The 11256-nt window shown below is 52.1% G+C and overlaps 1 long non-coding RNA gene across 1 annotated transcript; it reads left to right on the forward strand.

Annotated features, from left to right (window-relative positions):
* The first annotated feature begins 7621 nt into the window (after positions 1 to 7621).
* Positions 7622 to 10966, forward strand: LOC309849646. The gene is made up of 3 exons (XR_014303804.1): positions 7622 to 8381; positions 8466 to 9085; positions 10265 to 10966. It is a non-coding gene; the product is annotated as an uncharacterized lncRNA (long non-coding RNA).
* The last annotated feature ends 290 nt before the right edge of the window (positions 10967 to 11256 follow it).

An 11256-nucleotide genomic window follows, 5' to 3' on the forward strand; every position in this document is an offset into this window, starting at 1 on the left:
CATAGGCAGACAGAATGGCAGGCAGAGGCAGAGGGAGAAGCAGGCTCCCTGCCGAGCAAGGAGCCCGATGTGGGACTCAATCCCAGGACGCTGGGATCACGACCTGAGCCGAAGGCAGCCACTTAATCAACTGAGCCACCCAAGCATCCCACAACTTGTCTTTTGATACTCAATACCAAATTACTTTCCTATACCCTAGGAAACCCTTCTAGCTTGCTAAAACAAGCAATTTTTCCATTTACAGTGTTCACAGACCCCCTTGTACATAAATCAATATTTCCCTTGTTATTTATTATTATTTGTTTACATGGGTCTGGCAGTAGCTTAGCTCCAAGCTCCTGGCAGCCATTATAAGTCCTGTAAAAGGGGGCATGCAATTAATTTTTGTTAAATGAAAGTATGAGAGAGTAGTTTATTAATAATCATGCAAGGATCTGGAGTGAGCCCTGAAGTACACATGTTTCAAATGTCCCAGCCCCGTGGCAGAAAATATCAGGGGACGGCCATCCCAGGAGTATGGAGAGTGGCATCTAGACACATACGTTCATTCAACAAATATTTATTGAGCACTTACTCTGTGCCAGGTGTGATGATAGGCGTTGATATGCTAGGTGTTCATTAGAGAAGAGACAAGAGAGCCTTGATCACAATGATAAAGAAAAAAGTAACATAGACATGGCAGGACAAACCCTGACAACCAGCCAAAGTTAGTCCATACCATTGGGGGACTGTAAGGGGCAAGACAGCCCAGCAGAGTCCACTGGATACTCTGCTGGACAGAGCTCCTCTGGGCACTAGAACAGAGACACTGGAAGCCAAGGAGCATATGCAGGCCAATCAGGAACACTGTACAGGAAACACCCCTTCCCCCCATCACTTCCTCTCTCCTTCCTCCATTGTCCACCAATTTTTTAATACTCGGATTGCACCTGGTTTCTTCCCCGAAAATTTCCTTACTCCCTTCAACCCACGGTGTTCTCCTAAAAGAGGAATTAACTGTGCTTTTTACTCATTCAGAATATGCCGGTTACTAGTCTTTATCCCTAGCTTCTTGTGTAGCTCTATCTTCTCTGACCTATTACAACAAAAACTCTCAATCTTCAACAAACATAAACTGAGACCCTGCCAGGTGCCGAAGATACCCCCGTGAGTAGGACTCACATGCAGTCCTGACGGTGGAGAAGAGAGATGTACTGGTGTGCCTCATGCACAGAGAAACTCAACCATTACAAATTGTGGTCAGAATTAAGAAAATAGAGAACCGAGACAGAAACCAAGATAACATTGAACAGAGAACTAAGAGCTGAGCAGTTCCATGAGAACGGGGCCAAGGCGTGAACTTCTCGCTCACACCCAGGGCCAAATTCACTGTCCTCACGGTCTTCTTACTCACGTGATCAGTTTTTAACAGAAATGTGGTGAAATCCCAAATAAAGAGATTATCTGCATTATGAGGGTTCTCAGAGACCCAAGCTAATTCTGGAGAGAAGCTAGTGGGAAGACTAGTGAGTATCTCTAACTTAACATGTTCAAAATCAAGTTCCTGGTCTTTGCCCCAGATGTGTTCAACTCACTGTTTTCTTTGTCTTGAGTAACTAATGCATGGGATTTTTGTTGCTGTCTATTTTGTTCACTGCAGTATCTCCAGCTCTTAAAACGTGCCTGGAACAGAAATGGGCACTCCACTGGCTTCTGTACATTGAATGAATGAATGAGTGAGTGAGTAAATGAATGAAGGGAGGGAGGGAGGAACAAGTGAAGGGACAAACAAAAGAACAAAGCCATACCTCAGGGCCCTCAGCTTCCCTTATAATGTTGCGTGAAAGACCCACTAGAGGGCTGTAAATCACCATGTAGTAAAGGAGGAAGCATCCCTCACGCACACCAGCCCACGGCAGGGCCTGTCCTGCCGGGAAACTGAGATTTGCATACTGAACATTTCAAACCTCAGACCAATGCTTTGTGTGTTTTCTTTCCACAATTCCCAGGAGCAAGCTGAAGTCAGGGATTACGGAAATTCTTTCAAGTGCTTAATAAAGATTTCTAGAAGAAAAAAAAGAGAGAGATTCTTTGTTTATAAAAATCAGAAGATAAAATATGTTTCCGGAAAAATGTGCATGACATCGTATGTGCTGAGGAGATAACTACATTCTAGAAAAAAAGGAGATGTTACCAAGACTGGCCCTAATGGTGACACACTGTTTCATATAAACAGAAGGGCAAGGCTCAGGCTAAGAGTCAGCTTTGGACATGATGCCAGGCAGCAGAGGGAAGAGTATGATGAGAAACAGTCCATCTTTGAAAACCAAATAGTGTCGAGTTCTGAGCTCTACCACATGTTCAAGACGAAGACTGGACCCAAGGCTGACTTGTGTTCAGTATAAAGATAAACTTTCCGACAAAGTGAGCCATTCACAAATTTTACATGATTTTTCATGATACTTGTGAAATAAGGTATCTGTTATCTCTGAGAATATTGAGAATATAAATTGGAAAAGAAGAAGTGTTAAAACTAATCTCAGATGCTGAAGCCATGATGTGTTTCTAAGGGAGCAGCCTCTGGGGAACCTGTAGAAGGGGGTGGTTGCTGTCTAGGAGCCCCTGTCTGTTTTCCTAAGCTGTGTCACCTAGGGAATCGGCTCCGCCTCTCTAAAATGAGAGTGTGAAATCAGATGACCTTAATTGACCCTTCAGGCTTGACACGTTGTGATTCTATCTCACATTCCAGAACATTCACTGGAATGGCTGTTAGAGCCAGAACACTGGGCTGTTGAGCTCTTGGTTTGACCCAGGTGACAGTTTTTATTAAGTAGCTGTGTCTGCATTGGATTTGTCGGCATCCCCTCTCCTCATTCTCTACCTTTCCAGCAACATTGACTGAACGACAGACACAGTGAGATGGGCCCCTGGACAGGTGAGACAGGTGTAAACTAGCTCTCCCTACTCAGGGTGATCATCACTCTGGAAGAGCTTTCCCTAAATGTTCAAGGAACACAGGAGGAGGAGCCCAGAGCTGATGAGGATGGCAGGGAGTGCCGGTCAGGGCAAATGTTCCCAGAGAGGTGGCATCTGAATGACCTCTAAGGGACGAGTGGGAATTAGGAGGAAAGGGACTGTGGTTAAAAGCAGGGAGGCAAGGGACGGGCTGCAGGTTGGTGAAGCAAAGCGTGTGTGTGGTTACCTTGTGAAACAGGTGGTCAGGCAGGTGAGCAGGACGACGACCGAGGGGTGGAGGCAACCTTCTGACAGCGTCCCCGTGGAGGCTTTGAGCAGATGCCCATTACCAGACTGTGCTCTCAAAAGGTCACTTTGGTAACAGTGCGGAGCATGACCGAGGGGACGGGAATGCAGGTGGGAGCTTACAGTAGTCAAACGCAGGGGATAATGACACGGAGGGAGTGGCTGGGGGAATGGAGAAGATGGGGGCAGGCAGCGAGACCGGGGTAGGAGGCAGATGGACTGTATGCATGTAGGGGAGGATCGGGGACAACTCCTGGCTTGAGTGACAGATGGATGGTGTCGTCCTCGCTGCAGGATGAAATGCAGGGGGAGGAGCACGTTAAGGTGGGGGACACTGAGCTCATGTTCAACCCGAGGGCCTCTGGGGGAGCTGGCCAGTGGGCAGTCAGAAGTGACTTTTCAGCATTGGGGTCTAGGCTGGAGACAGAGCTGGAAGTAGGTGGTGACAGAAGCCAAGTGTGGGGGTGAAAATGCCCCGAGAGGGGCAGAGTGGTAAGGGAGATGGGAAGGGAGCCTGGAGGGTGTACTGGACACGAGCAGGTGGAAGAGCCAGGGAAGGACCCCAAGGAAAGTGACCAAAGAGGTAGGAAGCAATAGGGAAATAACCTGTAACCCAGCTTCCAGCCCAGGAGATGGCTTGAAAAATGTGGGCATAGTCCACGGTGCTAGATATTGCTGAAAGAGCAAATAAAGTTAGGGCAGAAATGAAAACACTGGATCTGGTCATTTGGAGAGCCTAAGGGAACCACCTAGGAGCATTTTCTTTTTTTCTTTTTATTGGGGGGGGGTGGTAGAGGGGCAGAAGGAGAGGAAGAGAGAGAATCGGAAGCTCGACTCCCAGCGGACAGCCTGACATGAGGCTCGATCCCATGATCCTGAGGTCATGACCAGAGCCAAAAACAAGGGTCAGGCGCTCAACCCATTGAGCCACCCAGGTGCCCCACCCAAGAGCATTTTCAAGCGGAGCAGTGTAGAAGCCGGCAGCACCAGATGGTGAGGGCAGATAGAGTGTGTGTGTGCGCGAGTGTGTGTGCTTGTGTGTGTCCTGCGGAGTCCTGCCTTTCTGCCCTGCCCTGTCCCCAGAACAACTGTCCTACCCTCCTTCCTTGCCCCCCTCCCCTGACATAAGCCTGCAGCTGGCTGCAAGTCACACACTCACGACAGGTCCCCTCACGGAGCTCACGGTCCTTCACAGCATAGGCTTCCCCGCCGGCTGTGGGTGAGCTCCCGCTGTAAAGGCTCAGACCACCACAGGCAGCTCGCAGCCCCCCAGAGGCCTCGAGAGGGGTGGCGTGGGCCTACCTCTGCTCCGTGAGGAGGGTTCACAGGAAGTCAGAGGAGGAGCTCCTATTTTGACTTTCAGGGGAAAGAACTGCAAGTCTAGGCACCAGCCGGGGTCTGCTCCATGGTCAAGGCACAAAATGAGCTCCCAGCGCCTTCCCGCAGCAACCAGCTTGAGTCCGGATTCCATCCAGAAGAAGAGCCCCCACGCCCCTTTTTGCTGTTTTTCATTCTTTGACCAAGGCCTGCAGGCGAGTAGCCTCAGTGCTGCAGCAGCGTTTGGTCAGCAGCACAACCCCAGGCAGGTGCAGAAAGGAGAGGCTGCGGCGACGGGCCTCTCCCGTGACTGGTCGTGACTGGTCACAGAGCTCAGGCCAGGCCCTGGGCCAGCACCGGTCCCATCTCACAACTGCTGCCCACGGGGAATTCACAGACAAGGAGCTGGAGGCACGGAGACATGAACTGGCTGACTCAGGGTGGTGAGAGGCAGATGCAAACCTGAACCCCAGATGCGAACCTGAACCCGTCCAGCAAGCGAGCAGGATCCTGACAGCTGGTTTGTGGGGTTGACCTGGTTTTGTCCAGGATGGAGGGGATTAAAAAAAAAAAAAATCAACAGCAACAATCCAATGTCTAGGGTAGTTTCTGTTTAACAGTTATGCCCTGAGGCGGAGAAAGGGGGATCTATGGCCTCCCTCGAAGGGTCTCACTGAGGGTTCGAAGAAATCACGGCTGTGGTGTTGGACCTGCTGTAGATGCCACTGGTGTGATTTCGACGAAGGTTCCTAGTATAATTCTAGGGGGAAACACAATGCTAAATGTTCTGCTGACTACTGAGGTACCAAACAGACACTTTTTTTTTTTTTTAAAGATTTTATTTATTTATTTCACAGAGAGAGAAGAGAGCACAAGCAGGGGGAGCAATAGAGGGAGAAGCAGACCCCCCGCACTGAGCAGGGAGACTGACCCCGGGGCTCGATTCCAGGACCCTGGGATCATGACCTGAGCCACCTCCCCCCGCTCTGACGCCCCCGCGACGGGCAACTCTCTAACCTCCAGCCTCCCGCCCCGTCTAGCATTTCAGACATCAGCACTGCCCCACGGGGCCCGGCTTCTCCGTCTAGCCTCGGCGTTCCTGCTCGCAGGTGGCAATCTGCCCGTCGATGGCATTCAAGACGGGGAAGCAGACGCGAGGCACAGCTGTTTCCATGGTGTTTTTAAATTCACTTCCCCATCAAGGAGCAGATGGAAACAGCTCCCAGGGGCCTGTCACCCTCCTTTCGCTGTGCTTTCTCTTCCTCTTGGTTTTTTTTTTTCCCCTCCTCACTACCTGTCCAGTGCAGACAGGCAGCTGAGGGGAGGTGAGGGTAGGAGAGGCCCTGGTCCGTGGCCCTTCAGGGCTAATTCCCTCCCTCACAGGCCTCAAATTCCAGAACTGGCCTCCCTTAGGTCTGAGACACGTTGCAGAGACCTCACTCTTCCTCTGGGAAGCTTGTTAGAAATGCAAATTCTCAGGCCGCACCCCAGGCCTGCCCTGTACCACAGAGCTCAGGTGACTCCCTTGCACGCTCAAGCCGAGAACAATGACTTCCAGCCTCGCTTTGCTCAGAAACACAATGTGGACAGCATCTGCTTCTGAGGCACTTTTTTCCTGGGAGCCCCCCATAAGACCCAGGCCCAAGCTTTGGGAAGGCCAGGAAAGGGCTCAACCAATTTGAAACCATCCCAGCCGTGAGCAGCTGGTCAGTGACAGCCTCTCGGGGAAGGCTCCTGAGGGGCCAGGAGGCCTGCCAGGCAGCACCGCAAACATTTCCTCCCTGAGGATACGGGGGTGGGGGTGGGGAGCAGAGTCAGAGGACGGGCCTCCCATGTGCTCTAACTTAAATATGGAAGACGATGAATGCATCAAAACGTTGGCATCTTAACTCTGTATGACTAGCGGGAAGGTATTTGCAACACTTCGTATCTGATCTCAATATCCTATGGTTCTCAAATTGAGTGTTGACTAGAAGCCCTGTGGGGCTTGTTTTCCTGAAAACAAAAATGCCAGGCCCACACCTGGGACCTCCTGCATCAGGGTCTCTGGGGAGGGGCCAGGTTTCTGTGATCTGGGGGAGTCCCCAGGTGGTTCTAGAACCCCTAGGAGCAGAGCCTGCAGCCTGCTCAGGCCTGCCCTCTCCCTGCCATCCTACCTGTCACCAGATGAGGGTGCCCTTCCTCCTTCTAGAAAGCACTGAAGGGCCGCTTGGCCCCTCACCTACTTGGGCCAGCACTCTTTGGGGGAAGGAGGGGGGGTGGAGGTAGGAGAGAAGGAGTGGATGGTGAGAGACTAGACTCTAAAGAACCCAGACCCTTGGGTGCTTAGATGTACAGTGTCCAAATATAGAAACCTTGACCCCATGACTGAAAGAGTAACAGCAAACTTCTGCTTTCTGGGGACAGACATGTTCCTTCCTGAACGTGCCTCAGGGCCTGACCGACCCTTGAGCTGGGTTTTGAAGGTCAAGTAGGAGTTAGCCAGGGAGCTAGGCCAGGGTGGGGGGTAGTGCCACAGAGAACAGAGGAGCCGCCCTGGGTGTGTGTGTGACTATGCTGCTCTAGCAAGAGGCTGAGGCAGGCCTTAAAAGTTCTTGAATCTCGGGAGGTTATACTCTAGCCTGACGGTGACGTGGAGCCCCTGAAGGGTTCTCAGCCGGAGGGAGGGGGGCGCCAGCAGATGTGCATTGACACAGATCACCTCAGGATCAGAGAAAGATTTGACCCCCCGGGGCAGGGCATCCAAAGAAGAGGTCACTGTGGAATCCAGGGCATTTGAAGACCCCTACACCAAGATAACAGCCATAGAGAAGAGAGGACACACTCTGGTCATGTTTAGAAGATAGAACGACTGGGGCATGGTGGCTTGAATGCGTGCAGTGAGAGGGAGGGAGGCGTGGACACAGACGCCCAGGTTCCTGGATGTGCCCCCGGGAATGACCGCACCGTGTAGACATCAGCAGGACGGAGGGGCGGCCTGTGGAGGAGGTCAAGCTCTCCCTCCGGAGATGCCTTTGTGCAGTGGACAGACGACCGAGGGAGGAGAGAAATAGAGATCTGGAGTCAGCAGCAGGTAAATGGCCATGTGGAAGGCTGGGAAGGTGGGGTGGAGGGGGGTTCCGGGGAGGGGGAACCCCAGCCATACAGGGTGTGTGGGAGGGGGCTCTTTTCATGACTTTGGATTCTGTTGAACCCCAAACTGGCTAAGTTCTGCCTAGAGTCACAAAATTAGGAATGGTGCCTGGGCTTAAAAAGCAGTTCTCCACTAGATGGTTTGTTTTATGTAATTATTGGTGGCTACTTTCATTCAGACTTGTTGGTAAAAGCCTTGAGACTGCATTTATTGAGGCTGCTTGAGTGAAAACGGAAATTACAATACAGAAGCAAGTTAGAGGAGGCCCCCACTCCCCATGCCCAGTGCCACGATGGGCCTTCGCAGGAAGTGAAGAAGGGTCTGGAATGAGCACACCTAAGGCCTGAGGAAAGGCCCAGAGGGGTGGAGCTGCAGCTGCTCAGCTGGTCCCACCGGGTCCTTTCTTCCGGTGACACACAAAAGAGGAGGCGGGGACGGGGGCGGTGTTGTAATTTGCACCCAGGACAGGAAGCGCTGGAAAGGGAAGTCGGCAATGCCAGCAGGAGCCATTTGTTCCCGCGGCCACTTGGGCTCTGGCTGCTCACGGGGCAGCCTGCTGGAGGAGGACAGCCGCTTCCAGTTGCTCCTGGGGGGTGGGGCTTGCCCCCCGGGCCCCCTCAGCCCCTCACCCCACCCTCCTTATCTATCTATCCACCCCAGCAAGCAGGTGCAGCTACGGAAGAATGCCTGGGTGAGATCTTGTGTCCGCTGCTTGGGGCCAAGCACCTTGGGTCTTCCCACGGTCTCACTTTCACTCCTAACCTATTTTCCTCAGGGATTTAAAGAAGGAACCAACTCCACTAACACCGGGATCTTAGATTTCGGGCCTCCAGAACCATGGGACAATTTCTTGATTAAGCCACCCACTGTGTGATATCTGTAACAGCAGCCCCCACAGCCTGATTCTGTCCGGATCTGTCCAGACGACAGCAGGGGCAGGCCACACCAGGCTGCGCTTGTCATACCTGTGAAGAGGTGACCTCTTTCGAGAAGGGAGAGGGGGATGTATCTGTCTAGCAGTTAACCTTCCGGCTTCTCAGCAAGTCATGCTCATTCCTACTCCCCAGCCTGTCCCTGCCTCTGTCTGAGTTTGTTTGATCACTTATTCATTTGCTGGTCCACTGTCCATTTGTTTATTTGGGCCATTCTGTTCATTTTTCTTGTCTGCATTCTGTGGGCCAGCCACTGTTCTAGATGCTGGGCGTGCAGTGGGGAAGGGGACAGACAGAAGGCCTGTCCTCAGGGTACTTCTGTTGCAGTGGGAGGCCAAGCATGAGCTGTGTCAGTCATGTCCTGGATGCTGCAATGACAGGAACAAGGTGTCCTGGGGGTCTTAAGTCCAGCGAGCCCTGACCTTGAACCCCCTGCTTCTGTGTGAGCATGAAGATGGCTCAGGTGTGTATAAACAACCTTGTTACGCTGTTAAGTGTTCTGCTAGTCGTGAAAAGCTGTGCATCTTGAATACAGATGGGGGCCTTGGTGTGGTCTGCCTGCCCCCTCTGTAAGCCCCGTTTTGGGGAGAGGACTGAGGGACACTCTGACCAGGTAGCATGGATATGTGACACCCACTGGGACTGGATGTTCTAGCTAAAGACCACAAGGTGACAACAACCAGAGGGTCATCAGACACTCAGGGGGTCTCTCCAGGAAGTTGAGGGTCACAGGTGTTGTTTAGGGCAGGGCAACTCAAAGCATGCCTCCTGGGATCACCAGGGCCACTTGGGACCTTTGGAGAGATGCAAACTCAGGCTCCACCCCAGACCTACTGAATCAGGAACTCTAGGGTGGGGATCCCCGGGAGTTGCTGATGTGTCCGGAAGTTGAGAAACATGGGTGCTGGGGACAAGCATGGCTCTGGGGACAAATGGGGTTCAGTTTGAGAAGTGGCCTTCTGCTTACTGAGCTTTTGTTCTCTTATACTTAATAAAGGCATTTAAAAAAAGAATCTAACTGTCCCCACCGAGTTTCTAAAGTTGTGAATAGTGTATTAGATAATGCGTGTGAGTATGGGATCCAGTACAAAGACAGGAAACACTAGCTAGTTATTGTCTTATTATAATTATTATTCTCCGGTCAGCTTCTGGAGAGCAGGTCTTCCTACCCAAAGCTTTGGAGCCTCAGGAGCTGGTTAGAAACCCTCAGAGTGACCCCAGCCCTCTCTCTCAGACTGGATGTCTGGCTGCCTCGGAGCTCTCCACCACCCAGCAGAGCAGGGGAGGCCGCCTCGCTCAGGGTGCTAGAGGCCAGAGGACTTATAAGCCAAGAGTTGTCAGGAATCTGGGCCCCAACTTGCTTCAGGAATTCTGGCCCAAGATAAGGCAACACCATCATTATACCCCACGCGACAGTGCAAACTCAGGGCCTCAGCAGGATCCAAACAAGCAAGCCTGGCGGCATTCTGGGCAGGAGGGGGCTCTGAGGGGAAGAGCAAAGTGATCACTACTTGTGTGTATGAAGTGGGGTGGGGGGGGTGTAAAGATTGCCCAGGTGCCCAGGCAGTCCAGGGTTCCAGGTACCAGGGAGGGCGGGAATACGGGCTTATTGTTCCTGTTGTCTTGCCAACTTCTTGATTAGGTCGTCCCTTTGAGCACCTGGCTTTGTGACCCAGAGAGGAGAAGGCTGTTCAAAGCTGTAACAGAGCTCTGTGCTTGTACTGGCTTTACGGCTGCTGGAGACAGTCGCCCCGAGCAGTTCAGAAAGGCCAAGGGAGACGTGCACACTCAGCGAGCTCACGCCCGGACCGTGCCTTTCCTGCCCTGCCCCACCCCTCCACCAGGAAGATTTACTGGGTGATGCTGGATGTGGGGGTGGGGGGCACGGCCTTGGGACTCCCAGACCTGCTTACGTGCACAACCGGGCCACAGCCAGCCAGCCTCTTCTTGCTCAGGGGCTGAGGTGGGGCCCATACTCCCTCACACCTTCCCCTAGGTCCTTCCCAAGATGCCCTGGGAGGTAATCCAGTGTTGGGCCAGTATGTCAGGGTCATGAAGAGGCCGAGATACAGTGGCTTCCCCTGAGGTCAAAGGGCTTTGGCCCTGTCTGCACGGGTGCCACGTTACTGGGTCTGCTCTTAACTTCGGTGTCCCTCTGCAGTGGGCTCTGATCCCTTTCCCAAGCGTGACCCACTCCAACCTCTGCAGGGATAACCAGCCATATTCCCCCATTGACTCTCCTGGCCTCCCCTCTGGGGTGAGAACATTAACATGCCAGCAAAAGATACGCCCAGCCGCAGACAAATCAGAGAGAGGACTATATATTCCTGTCCGCCTTACATTCAGATATGTACATGTCTCTTTTACTATCTGGATTCTTGAAAATGATCTAAAATTATTTCTTCAAGAATCTAAAATTCTTGAAAATGATCTAAAAAATTTATCATGTTTAGTGGCAATCTACTTCTTATCTCAAAGGGGGATGAAGTGTGAGGAAGAAAATTAACCCCCAAGTCAAGGCACAGGCTAAGACATATGGAAAGGGACGTGGGGGTTGTCTGTGCTGAGTTGACCGTTACACCCACTCAGGGTCTTGACCATCTCTACCCGCTTTCCCCTGTTCCCTCCCCAAGA

Source organism: Mustela nivalis (assembly GCF_964662115.1).
Source record: "Mustela nivalis genome assembly, chromosome: 16".
NCBI classification, from domain to species: Eukaryota; Metazoa; Chordata; class Mammalia; order Carnivora; family Mustelidae; genus Mustela; species Mustela nivalis.